An 11465-nucleotide genomic window follows, 5' to 3' on the forward strand; every position below is an offset into this window, starting at 1 on the left:
TTTTGGTTATTATTATTATTATTTTTTTAATCTAGTCTGTTTATAAATTTTTCTATTTTTACTTAATTTCTAGTTTTTTTTTTAAATGTTTTTTTGTTTTTGTTTTTGTTTTGTTTTGTTTTTTTTCTTTCTTTTGCCAATTTTTTTTTATGTTCTACAAGATAATTTTTTTTTTCAATTTTTTTTACTATTTATTTGTTTACAATGTTTAATTTTTTTTAGTTTTTTAATTCTTTTCATTAATTTTGTTTTTTTTTTTACATTTTTATGATTGATTTTTTTATTTTATTTTTTTAAATTTATTTATTTATTTTTTGTGTTTTTCATTATTTTAATTTTTATCTTATTTTATGTTTTCATTATTTTTTTAAAATTTAATATTTTTCGGGGTCATGATAAAATATTTTACGCTATTATTTCGAAATGTTGAAATTTTACTTTTGAAAAAAAAAGTGTTTTCCCAGCATTAACACTTTTCGTTTTGAGGGTGTTTTCTGGACAATTTTTGTGCAAAAAATTGGTTTTCACCACCATTTTTAAAACATGTTGAAAATTTACCTAAGAAAAAAAAAAGGTGTTATTCCAGTATCAACACTTTTCGTTTTTAGCACTGCTTTTGATGTTTTTTCAAGGTTTTTTGGCCAGAGTTCCCGTTTTGAGTTTTTGTTCCCATTTCAAAGTTTACATTGTTCATTCCTCATCTTTAATAAAATAAACAAATATATTTATAAGTTATAAAATAAGAATAGTATACAAATGAATAAAAATGAATGTATAAATCAACATACCTTTTTAAATGCAAGATAAAAATCTTTTAGTGTTGATGTAGAAATTGAATCTGGGTAATTGCGTACAACATCATCCCAACTATCTTTATTCAACAATTTAACCATTTGTTCTTGTATTTTCATGTAAACTTTGTAACTTAATAGATAAAGTAAAAAATTAATATAATGATATGTATAACAAATAGAGTTGTCTTTAGTGTGATTTTTTGGAGTTTCCGGTGGAAAAATTTGTGGTGAAATATTGATTTGTGTTATTTAAACTAGTTTTTTGACTATATATATAGATTCAACACCCTGAAAAACCCCTAGGGCACTTCTATTGTGCAGGGGTTATCCATCAAACTTGTGATTTCAATGAATTTTTGCCGGATTTTAGAGAAATTAGACCAGAAAAATCCACTGGAAAAGCTTCCAAAAAATCGCACTAAAGACAACTTGATAACAAATACTACCAAAAACAATATGTTATATTTAAAAAAAATTATAATTTAGAAATAAGTAAAAATAATTCAACAAATTTACTTTTGAAATTCCTCTGACATTTCCTCCAATAAAAGTTCCCCCGACTTCACACAAGATAATATTGCTTTGCCAAATTTTTCATCTTTCACTCCTTGCAATGCTCTCCAAGCTGTGATAGTCATATCTTCTGGAAGCTACTTCATTTCAGGCCCTGATTTACTGCTGTTACATATCAATGGTTTAGAATTTTTGACCTTCTGGTTTTTAATGCCAATGTTCTCCCACATGCTAAAAATTTCATTAATCAATTCCCATATCTCTCTAGCTCTAAATGCTAATTGGAAAATGTTTTCAATACTTCTGAATATATTGGAATTTACTTTGCCACATTTTGAATTTATTTTCTCCTCAATTTGATAGCTTATATCCATACAACATTCATTTCAAAATTCTAGAGTAACATTTATCTTGTCCCCACCACATTTTTCTTCAAATTCATTATGAATAAATCTAACCCTTTAGATGAAAGTCATAGACATCCTATATTCATTATCTGTGTTACTATCCCATGCCAATAACTTTGCTTCTGTATCTGATAAACAAGCATAAATGATACATTTCATTGTTTCAAAACGTGAGTTATTGGGATATTCCTCCATCAATTGCCTTCGAGCTTCTACAGAATAGATCCCCCAAGCACATAATAATTGTATTCAAAACATTTTGACTTATCAAATGCTTATTTGTTGTGAATTTGAAATGGATCAACAAGAAGCACATAATTAACCACATGAGCATATGGATTGTACCTCATTAATGTCTTCAAGTTGTGAACATGCAGGTGGTGTGACTTTTTGATTTGATATTTAAATTGTTTTTCACTTGGCTTATAGATTTGTCTCACATTAAGTTGAAATGTACAACCACCCTCAATTAAGTTTGTCTTTGTCAAGTTATGTCGAATGACATTTTGTTTTGTTTTAATAATGCCATCCTCTAAATCATCTCTTGATGTAATAATTCCTCTGCTTTCTTTTGATTTTTCACTAAGATCTTCACTGTTGGCATTGACTACTTGAGAATGTTCAACTTTCATTTATTTTAACATTCTCATCATTAACTAGAACAGAGACATTTATGAGCATTGTTACTTTTGGTCTTTTATCGCTGTTCTCCTTTCTAACATTAGTTCTAATGTCATCCTCATTAATGGCAACATATTCTTCAGCGCCAGTTTCAACTTCTTCATATTCAAAAGTAACTTGTCTACCTTTGCTAGATTTATCCACTATAGAGATTCTTTGCTGATCCATTGGATGTAGTTTTGTAGCATTATGAATTACTATTTTTTGCTTCTTTGTCATATCTTTTTCCGACCTTGAGTAGAAACTGTTGACAACATTCATAATATCTTGCTCTATGAAATGAATGCCTCCCAACATAATTGAAAGATTTTCAATAAAATTCCGTCAAACAAAATATCATGTCAATAAAAATTAAGTTATAAAAATATAATGATATAATTACAATAACGCAAAACACAAATATAAATAAAAATACTTACCATATCTTGTGCAATGTCATTTATAATTTGTTTACACATCTTTGTAGATTCCTCTGTCGTGTCATATAATGACAATGATAACTGATATTTAATCTTGTCATGTGACTTGGGCGGTTTTGTAAGTACATAAACAACTTCAGTGTCCTGTATCAAACATATGTCTATGATTTTTCCCAATACCTCATAAAGTCTACCATCATTAGGGATATCAACATATAAATATATCTACAACTGTTGTTCACATTCTCTATCTTTCACATACCATACATTTTCTGTAAGCTTCACTTCTTTTGATTTCTTCTAGTATGAAATCGTCTTCTTATCGTTTGAGGCACTTGATATATTTGTAGTTATTAGCTCAGTTTTGGTTTGTTCAACAATGTTTTTTGAGGATCCACCTTTAATTTTAGCATTTTTTGGTCTAGAAAAATTCACAAAAATCTTATTTGATGCCATTTTAATGCAAAAAAATACACATATATAAATCATTGAATTACAAAAAACTATAGCTTAAATAAACAAACAAAACGAAACAAAATCTTAAAATGATAAATAATCATAAATCATAAATAATTTTGTAAAACATAATTTAAAAAAAAATAAAAAATAAAAAATAAAAAATAAAATAAAAAAATGCAGCCCCTTGCTGCCCCACCCCACGGCCCAATGGGCCCATGGGGGGAGGTCCGATTCTTAGAATCGGGCCTCCACCCCCACGGGCCCGTTGGGTCGCCTGGGTGGGGTGGAGAGGCTGGTGCAACCCCCTGCCACCCCACCCCCGTTGCTCATCGGGTTCGTGGGGGGTGGCAGCTTGATTCTTTATTCCCGCGACCCATCAGGCCCGTGGGGGTGGGGCAGGGGGTTGCTGAAATTAACCTTTTAAACTAAATATTTAAATTAATTGAATGTGTTTTTTTTAAAATTTTATTATATCTTCTATCACACATTTAAAATAAATTGCTATTCGCCATAACACATTTATATGTTAAGTTTTTATAAAAAAAATTTAATCCCACATTCACCATGTGGTAAAACAATTCCGTAATGTTCGCTTTATCATAATTTACTATATTTCCATAACAAGATTTATATGTTAAAGTTTTTATAAAAACAAATTAATCCTACATTCACCGTGCAGTAAAACAATTCCGTAATGTTCGTTTTATCATAGTTTCCTATATTGCCATAACAAAATTTATATGTTAAAGTTTTTATAAAAACAAATTAATCTTACATTAACCGTGCGGTAAAACAATTCCATAATTTCCATTATATCATAAATTTCATTATCACTATTCCTCACATCATATCAAGGCTTTTTGAGGTTAGTTAAAATACTTGGAGCGATTTTGTGGAGAAGCTACATTGTTATCGACAACAAATTCAATGGAAGATTATCGCATTTGAAAGGTTAGTTTCCCTTTTGCTGTGTGCAAGTTTTAAAATTCAATAGGTTTAGTAGTTATGTGTCAGTTGGGTTGTTATTTTCTTGTAAAATACCTGAACAAAACATATTCTAGTAAAATAATACTTAATTTTTTGTTAATGAAATTTAGATTTTTGTTACAGATTAAAATTTTAGATGAGCCAAGCTTACCCGACAGCCTCATGGAAGGCAGAAGGCCACTACGCCCACAGTGGGCATGGCAGGCCCGGTCGTGCCCGCTGGTAGCACCCATCCCTGTGGCTTAACCGGCCAAGGGTAACAGATGATTCATAGAATTGAGCCCCCTGCCGCCCTCCCCCGCGGCCCAACGGGGCCGTGGGGGTGGAGGCCCGATTCTTAAAATCAGATTGCCACCCCCACGATCCCGTTGGGTCGTGGGGGTGGGGCAGGACGGGGCTGTGATCAGCCTCTCTCGCCCCACCCCCGCGGCCCAATAGGCCCGTGTGGGTGGAGGCCCGATTCACACAACCCCCTCCCGCCCCACCCCTGCGGCCCAACGAGCCTGTGGGGGTGGAGGCCCGATTCTAAGAATAAGCCCTCACCCTTGGCGGGCTAGGCCGCGGGGGTGGGTGCCACCAGCGGGCACGATCGGGCCCACCATGCCCTCTGCGGACGTAGTGGCCTTCTGCCTGCCATGGGGTTGTCGAGTAAGCCTGGTTCATTTAAATTTTAAATTTGTAAAAAAAAATCTAAATTTCATTAATAAAAAATTAAGTATTATTTTACTAGAATATGTTTTTGTTCAGGTATTTTACACGAAAATAACAACCCAACTGACACATAACTACTAGTAAACCTATTGAATTTTAAAACTTTCACACAACAAAAGAGAAACTAACATTTCAAATGTGATAATATTCCGTTGAATATGTTGTTGATGACAATGTAGCTGCTCCACAAAATCGCTCCAAGTCTTTTAACGAACCTCAAAAAGCCTTGATGTGATGTGAGGAATAGTGATAATGAAATTTATGATATAGCGGAATTGTTTTACTGCACAGTTAATGTGAGATTAATTTATTTTTATAAAAACTTTAATATATAAATTTTATTATGGTGATATAGGGAACTATGATACAATGAACATTACAGAATTGTTTTATCACACGGTGAATGTGAGATTAATTTGTTTTTATAAAAATTTTAATATGTAAATCTTGTTATGGCGATATAGTAAATTATGATGAAACAAACATTACAGAATTGTTTTACTGCATGGTGAATGTAGTATTAATTAATTAATTAATTTTTAATTTATAAAACTTAACATATAAATCATGTTATGGCAATATAGAAATTTATTTTAGAAGTGTGAAAGAAGATATAATAAAAATTAAAAAAAAACATTCAATTGTCTAGTAAATGTTATATAGTTTAAGTAAAAAAATAATTTAGTTAAAAGATTTAGTCTACAATTTTAATTTAAAGATTTATTTTAAAATATTAATTTCATAACAAAATTTTAGTTAAAATTTTTCAATAAATTGTAGAAGAAAATTATGGAGGAAAATACATGAAACAAAATTTTTGGAGGGAAAAATTTCGGTGAAAAAATTTAGAGAGAAACTTTGGAGGGAAATTTTCATTATTTAAACTATATATTATCATTAGGAGAAAGTGCATTTGTATCATTCAACCTCTTTTGTTTGAAAAACATGGATTCTTCAGATAGTGAAGTTTCGTTTTGTGAAGCATCAACATCTTCGTCGCGTAACTCTATTCATATTGATGAATATAACAGAAATTCTTCCACTATGAATAGAGAGTCATCTTCCACTTATTCATAATCCTAAGGACTATGAGAGCAACACTGATGAAGGGCAGGATGAATAATTTCAAATAAATAAAAAGTCATGGTTTTCACTTAGTTCTAATCCTATGGACTATGAGAGTAGTAGTGATGAAGAGCATGATGAAGATTTTCAAATAAATAAAGAGTCACGGTTTCCACTTAGTCCTAATCCTATGGACTATGAAAGCAACAGTGATGAAGAGCATGATGAAGAATTTCAAATGATTAGAGAGTCACGGTGTCCACTTAGTCCTAATCCTATGGACTATGAGAGAAACAATGATGAAGAGCATGACGAAGAATTTCAAATGAATAGAGAGTCACGGTTTCCACTTAGTCCTAATCCTATGGACTATGAGAGCAGCAGTGATGAAGAGCATGATGAAGAATTTCAAATGAATAGAGAGTCACAATGTTCACTTAGTCCTATTTCTATGGACTATGAGAGCAACAGTGATGAAGGTCAGGATGAATAGTTTCCCAAAAATTGAGTCACATTTTCCACCTAGTCCTAATCTTAAGGACTATGAGAGCAGTGGTGACCAAGGATAGGATGAAGCATGTAGTCCTAATCCTAAGGAGTATGAGAGCAGCAGTGACAAAGGGCAGGATGAAGAATATCCAGTAAGTAAAGAGTCACATTTTCCACATAGTCCTAATCCTATGGACTATGAGAACAACACTGACAATGCACATGATGAAGAATATCCAATAAACATCGAGTCAAACTTTCCATTTAGTCCTAATTCTAAGGACTATGAAGGTAGCACTGAAGAAGTGCAAGATGAAGAATATCCTCCAAGTCAGCATTTCAAAAGCACAGATGATCATAGTGAGGATAATATTTGTCATAATGATGATGAAAATGCTTATACAAATGATGATCCAATGATGGAGATGTTGCCAACAAATATTGTATCGAGGAGTAGGAGCAAACCTTTTCATATCAATCCAAGATGTTCTAGTTATACAAGGGGTAGAGTAGAATATCTGACGAGAAGAAGTTCTACCAATTCTCTCATTTCAAGTGAATGTTGTCAAAAATATTGTTTGAAACATATGGATTTCAAGTTTGCATTGGAGAAAAGGAAGATATATTTGTCAATGAATAAAATCATGCAAAATTCATATTTAGTGGGGTGCATGCAATCTACATTGTTAGGTTATGATTATCATATTGGGTCTTTAATTATTTGTAGAAAGGGTTTCAACATATTTCATTCAAAGGGTAATTTTCGTCTGTCAAGATTCCAAGAAAATTTGGAAAAGGATCCCACATTTTATTCAGAAGTACATCATAAACGACAGTTTGGGCAATTATCAAATATTGCAATGTCATGGATGAAAGAATTATTTTCAAAGCATGGAGAGTGTATGCCAAATAGAGAGGCAATACATATTCTAGATAGTTTCTCAAGACGAGAATATGCAGAAGGTGTTGAAGGACATGGTCAATTTATTACATATCAATATTTTGTGCAGATATGGAAGAAAGAATTCAACAATGTCCGTATTCCTAAGAAGACAAGGATGAGGATTTGTAGTACATGTGCTTCTCTTAAATAAAAAAGGGATAAAAGTGAAGGGGTAGAAAGACGTAAACATTCATAACATAAATTTTTAAAATTGTATAGTCATCAACTATGAAAACATATTTATTAATGACTTTATTTTATGTTGTGTAGATTCCATTGTCAAAGCGCTTCGAGAGCATCGCGAACAAAAAACAAGTGAAAGGAAAAAGTCATACAAGTATCGAAATAAGTGTTATGATAATCCAAATAAATATTTGGGCTTGATAAATGATGGTTTGAAAAAGAAGAAAACACTTCTACCACATTTTGTCTGCACACCCAAAAATTTATAGGAGGAAAATTTTATTCAGTATCACTTGGTCGGTTGTATGGTCTTCAATGGGAAAATGTTTCCAAGGGTATACTTCACAGCTCCAAATATTCATAATGATGCAAAATTGACAATAACCATAATTCATGATGTGCTTTCCTCAGCCAAAGTTGCTCCTGTATAAGGGGCGAGATATTGTAATGTAGCGGGAGAATCCGCAGTTTCCGCTACCACAATGGTATATGCCATTGCGCCACGTTCTCGGAATGTATTAACTACCTGAGCCACGGAAGAAGCTCTTTGACCAATTGCTACATAGACACAGATTACATTTTGACTCTTTTGATTAAGAATAGTATCTGTAGCTACTGCTGTCTTGCCGGTCTGTCTGTCCCCAATAATTAATTCTCGCTGACCACGCCCTATAGGAATCATAGAATCAATAGCAATAAGCCCCGTTTGAAGGGGTTCATATACGGAACGTCTTGATATAATACCTGGAGCGGGAGATTCAATCAGTCGAAATTCGGAAGCTGAAATTTTACCCTTACCATCAATGGGTTGGGCTAGAGCATTTACAACACGACCCAAATATGCATCACTTACTGGTATCTGAGCAATTTTTCCTGTTGCTCTCACGGAACTACCTTCTTGTATCATCAAGCCATCGCCCATTAATACAGCTCCAACATTATCCGATCCCAAATTTAGGGCAATGCCTACTGTACCATCTCCAAATTCCACTAATTCCCCTGCCATTACTTCATCAAGACCATGAATACGAGCAATGCCATCTCCTACTTGAAGTACGGTGCCAAGATTACCAACTCTTACTTCGTTGTTATATTGTTCGATCTGTTTCCGTATAATACTACTAATTTCGTCGAGTCTAATACTTCCCATTAGCACTTATTCATTATCTGTTCAGAAATAGGTCCTTAACCTTTTTAATTATCTATTGAGAAATAGGACCTATAACAACTAATCATTTGTGTTCATCATGGTTCTAAGCAGGCCAATATTGTGATCGATCGTACGTAAATGTAACTCAGTATTCAAATGACTATTCAAAGTTCCTATAGCTCTTCGTAAAGCTTGGCGAGAAACTTGTTGTCGGATCTGGTCAAATGCTCTTTGCTGTTCGGAGTAAATCGTCTCATTCTTGGGATCCTCTAATTGTTCCAAATTCTCAGAAGCAGTATTGAGGAGATCCTCTTTCTCTCGTTCTATTTGGGAGTTTCCATTTACCTGGATTTCGTCCGCTATCATTTCCACGTTCCTTAAGCAAGCCCGAGCTTTCTCGAGCTGATCGATAGCTCCTTTACATAGTTCTTCCGAATTCCGAATAGTCTCCAATATTTTCTGTTTACGGTTATCTAATAGATTACTTAATGAAAGTAGATTATCTATTCACAAATTTCACGAATTCATAATCTCTTCCCAAACCGAACACGAATCTTTCGATTCATTCCTTCGGACGTATCGATTGGACAAATACGCCCATAATAACTGGGATGAATATCCCGTGTCCGAAAACTAGCAGTTCGCCCTGTTAAGCCCCCAGGACCTAAATGGCTCAATTTTCGCCCATGAGCTATTTCCGTCAATGGATTAGTTTGATCCAAAAATTGGGATAAGGGGTGTGAACCAAAAAAATCTTGAAAAGTGTTTTTTAATAGAGTTGAAGTGACCAAGTTCTGAGGAGTTGATCTGCGCTTGGTTGCTCTATGTATAGTTCTTTTAACTGCATCTTCTAAACGACCTAGAGCTAATCTAAATTGATTCTGTAATAAATCTGCTACAGAACGAATCCGTCGATTTCTGAGGTGATCTATATCATCGAGTGTACCCATTCCAAATTTCACCCCGATAAGGTAATCCACAGCAGCCAATACATCTTGTGGTAATGAAAAAATCTCGTTCTCGGGTATATCAAGGTTCAGTTTTTGGTTCAGATTTCGTCGACCAATCTTTCCCAATTCACATCTTTTTCGGAAAAATTTTTCTTGCAATTCTTTACATAGAGACTCGGAAAATACCAAATCGCCACTTATACAGTAGAGTTTTTTATAAAACTCCAGAATGCCTTTTTCCCTCGACCATAGATATTCCTCCCGCTCCCACCTCTCCTTCTTCTTCAATAAAAATAAAAATCTTTCGGGATAGCGAGTATTGTCTAGAATCTCTTCGAGATTTAAACCCATAGCTGATAATAGAACTGGAATAGATATTTTTTGTTTTCTGCTTACACGAGCCCATATCCTTTCTCCCACATCGATCTCTAATTTCGATCTTCTTCCCCAATCTGAAATCAGAGTGCCAGTATATATATAATTAATTCTATTATGGTCTAATTCCAAACGGTAATAAATACCAGGACTTATTAATATTTGATTAACTACGACTCTGTAAATCCCATTTACTACAAATGTTCCATGGGAATTCATTAAAGGAATATTTCCAAGAAATACAGTTTGTTTCTGTATCTTCCTACTATTCCTCCGAATCGATCTTGCTGGTACATATAATTCAGAGTAATATGTAAGGGACTGATATACAGCATCTCTCTCTTTGATGAAAGGTTCTGCTAATTCATATTCATTACCAAAAAGCCTGAATTCAATTTCTTTATCTATATCCTCAATTTTTGGAAAATTATGAAGTTCTTCCATCAAGCCCTGATCGATAAAACGACAAAATCCTTCAAATTGTATCTTACCAAATTCAGGGATTGTAAACGCTCCCTCATTTTCATCTAATCGCATTGGAAGTTTCCCATCTGTAGAAAAATCTATTAAATTATTCCCGATTGATCTATATGGATCAATCTGACAAAAAAGATTTGGATGTATATTCAGTCTTCACTATATCCCATGAAATTCTACCCGTATCCAGATATACTTCCAATTAAAAAAAAAAAAGGATAAGGAAGAGGTACTTTGATACTTTCTTCCAACCACGTGAAATGGAGCTATGAACGAATGAATCAAACCATTCTTAAATGTTAATCTCACTTAGAAAATTTCCTAATGAAAATAGTCAGATCGAAAGAAAGACGGAGAACAAATTAGATCCATTTCCTTTATGGTTGACTTTAGCATACATCTCATACTATACTTAAAGGACGGACGAATGACTTGAAAGGACAAAAGATTCGATCTGTCCATGGGATTCCCATATCTCGGCGACATAGCCAAGCGGTAAGGCAGAGGACTGCAAATCCTCCATCCCCAGTTCGAATCCGGGTGTCGCCTTGTTGAGGTAAGTAAATGGAAGGAAAAGTCTGTATTTCCATTACAGAACCTCTGGAGACATATTGGTACATATTACCAATATAGATAGTGAGTTACGTACATTTGATCCCGATTCTGTCGTGAATGTACGACCCTCGAGTTAGTTATAGTAACTTGTTGGTCAATGAACAAATGGATTTATTGATCTCTCATATCAGCTCGAACGTCAGTAACGTTCAGAATGCAAAGGTGGACCATTCATTTCAACTTCAACTTTGCACTATGGTTAATAGTTCCCTTATCATCTCGATGATGAAATCATTATTTTTTAGAG

The 11465-nt window shown here is 33.7% G+C and overlaps 1 non-coding gene across 1 annotated transcript; it reads left to right on the plus strand.

Annotated features, from left to right (window-relative positions):
• Nucleotides 1–11081: 11081 nt before the first annotated feature.
• TRNAC-GCA (transfer RNA cysteine (anticodon GCA)) lies at nt 11082–11152 on the plus strand. Its single transcript has one exon. It is a non-coding gene; the product is annotated as a tRNA-Cys (tRNA).
• The last annotated feature ends 313 nt before the right edge of the window (nt 11153–11465 follow it).

This window comes from Pinus tabuliformis, chromosome 3_1 (genome assembly GCF_031772625.1).
Source record: "Pinus tabuliformis cultivar Carrire ecotype Pingquan chromosome 3_1, CPIR1, whole genome shotgun sequence".
Classification (NCBI taxonomy): Eukaryota; Viridiplantae; Streptophyta; class Pinopsida; order Pinales; family Pinaceae; genus Pinus; species Pinus tabuliformis.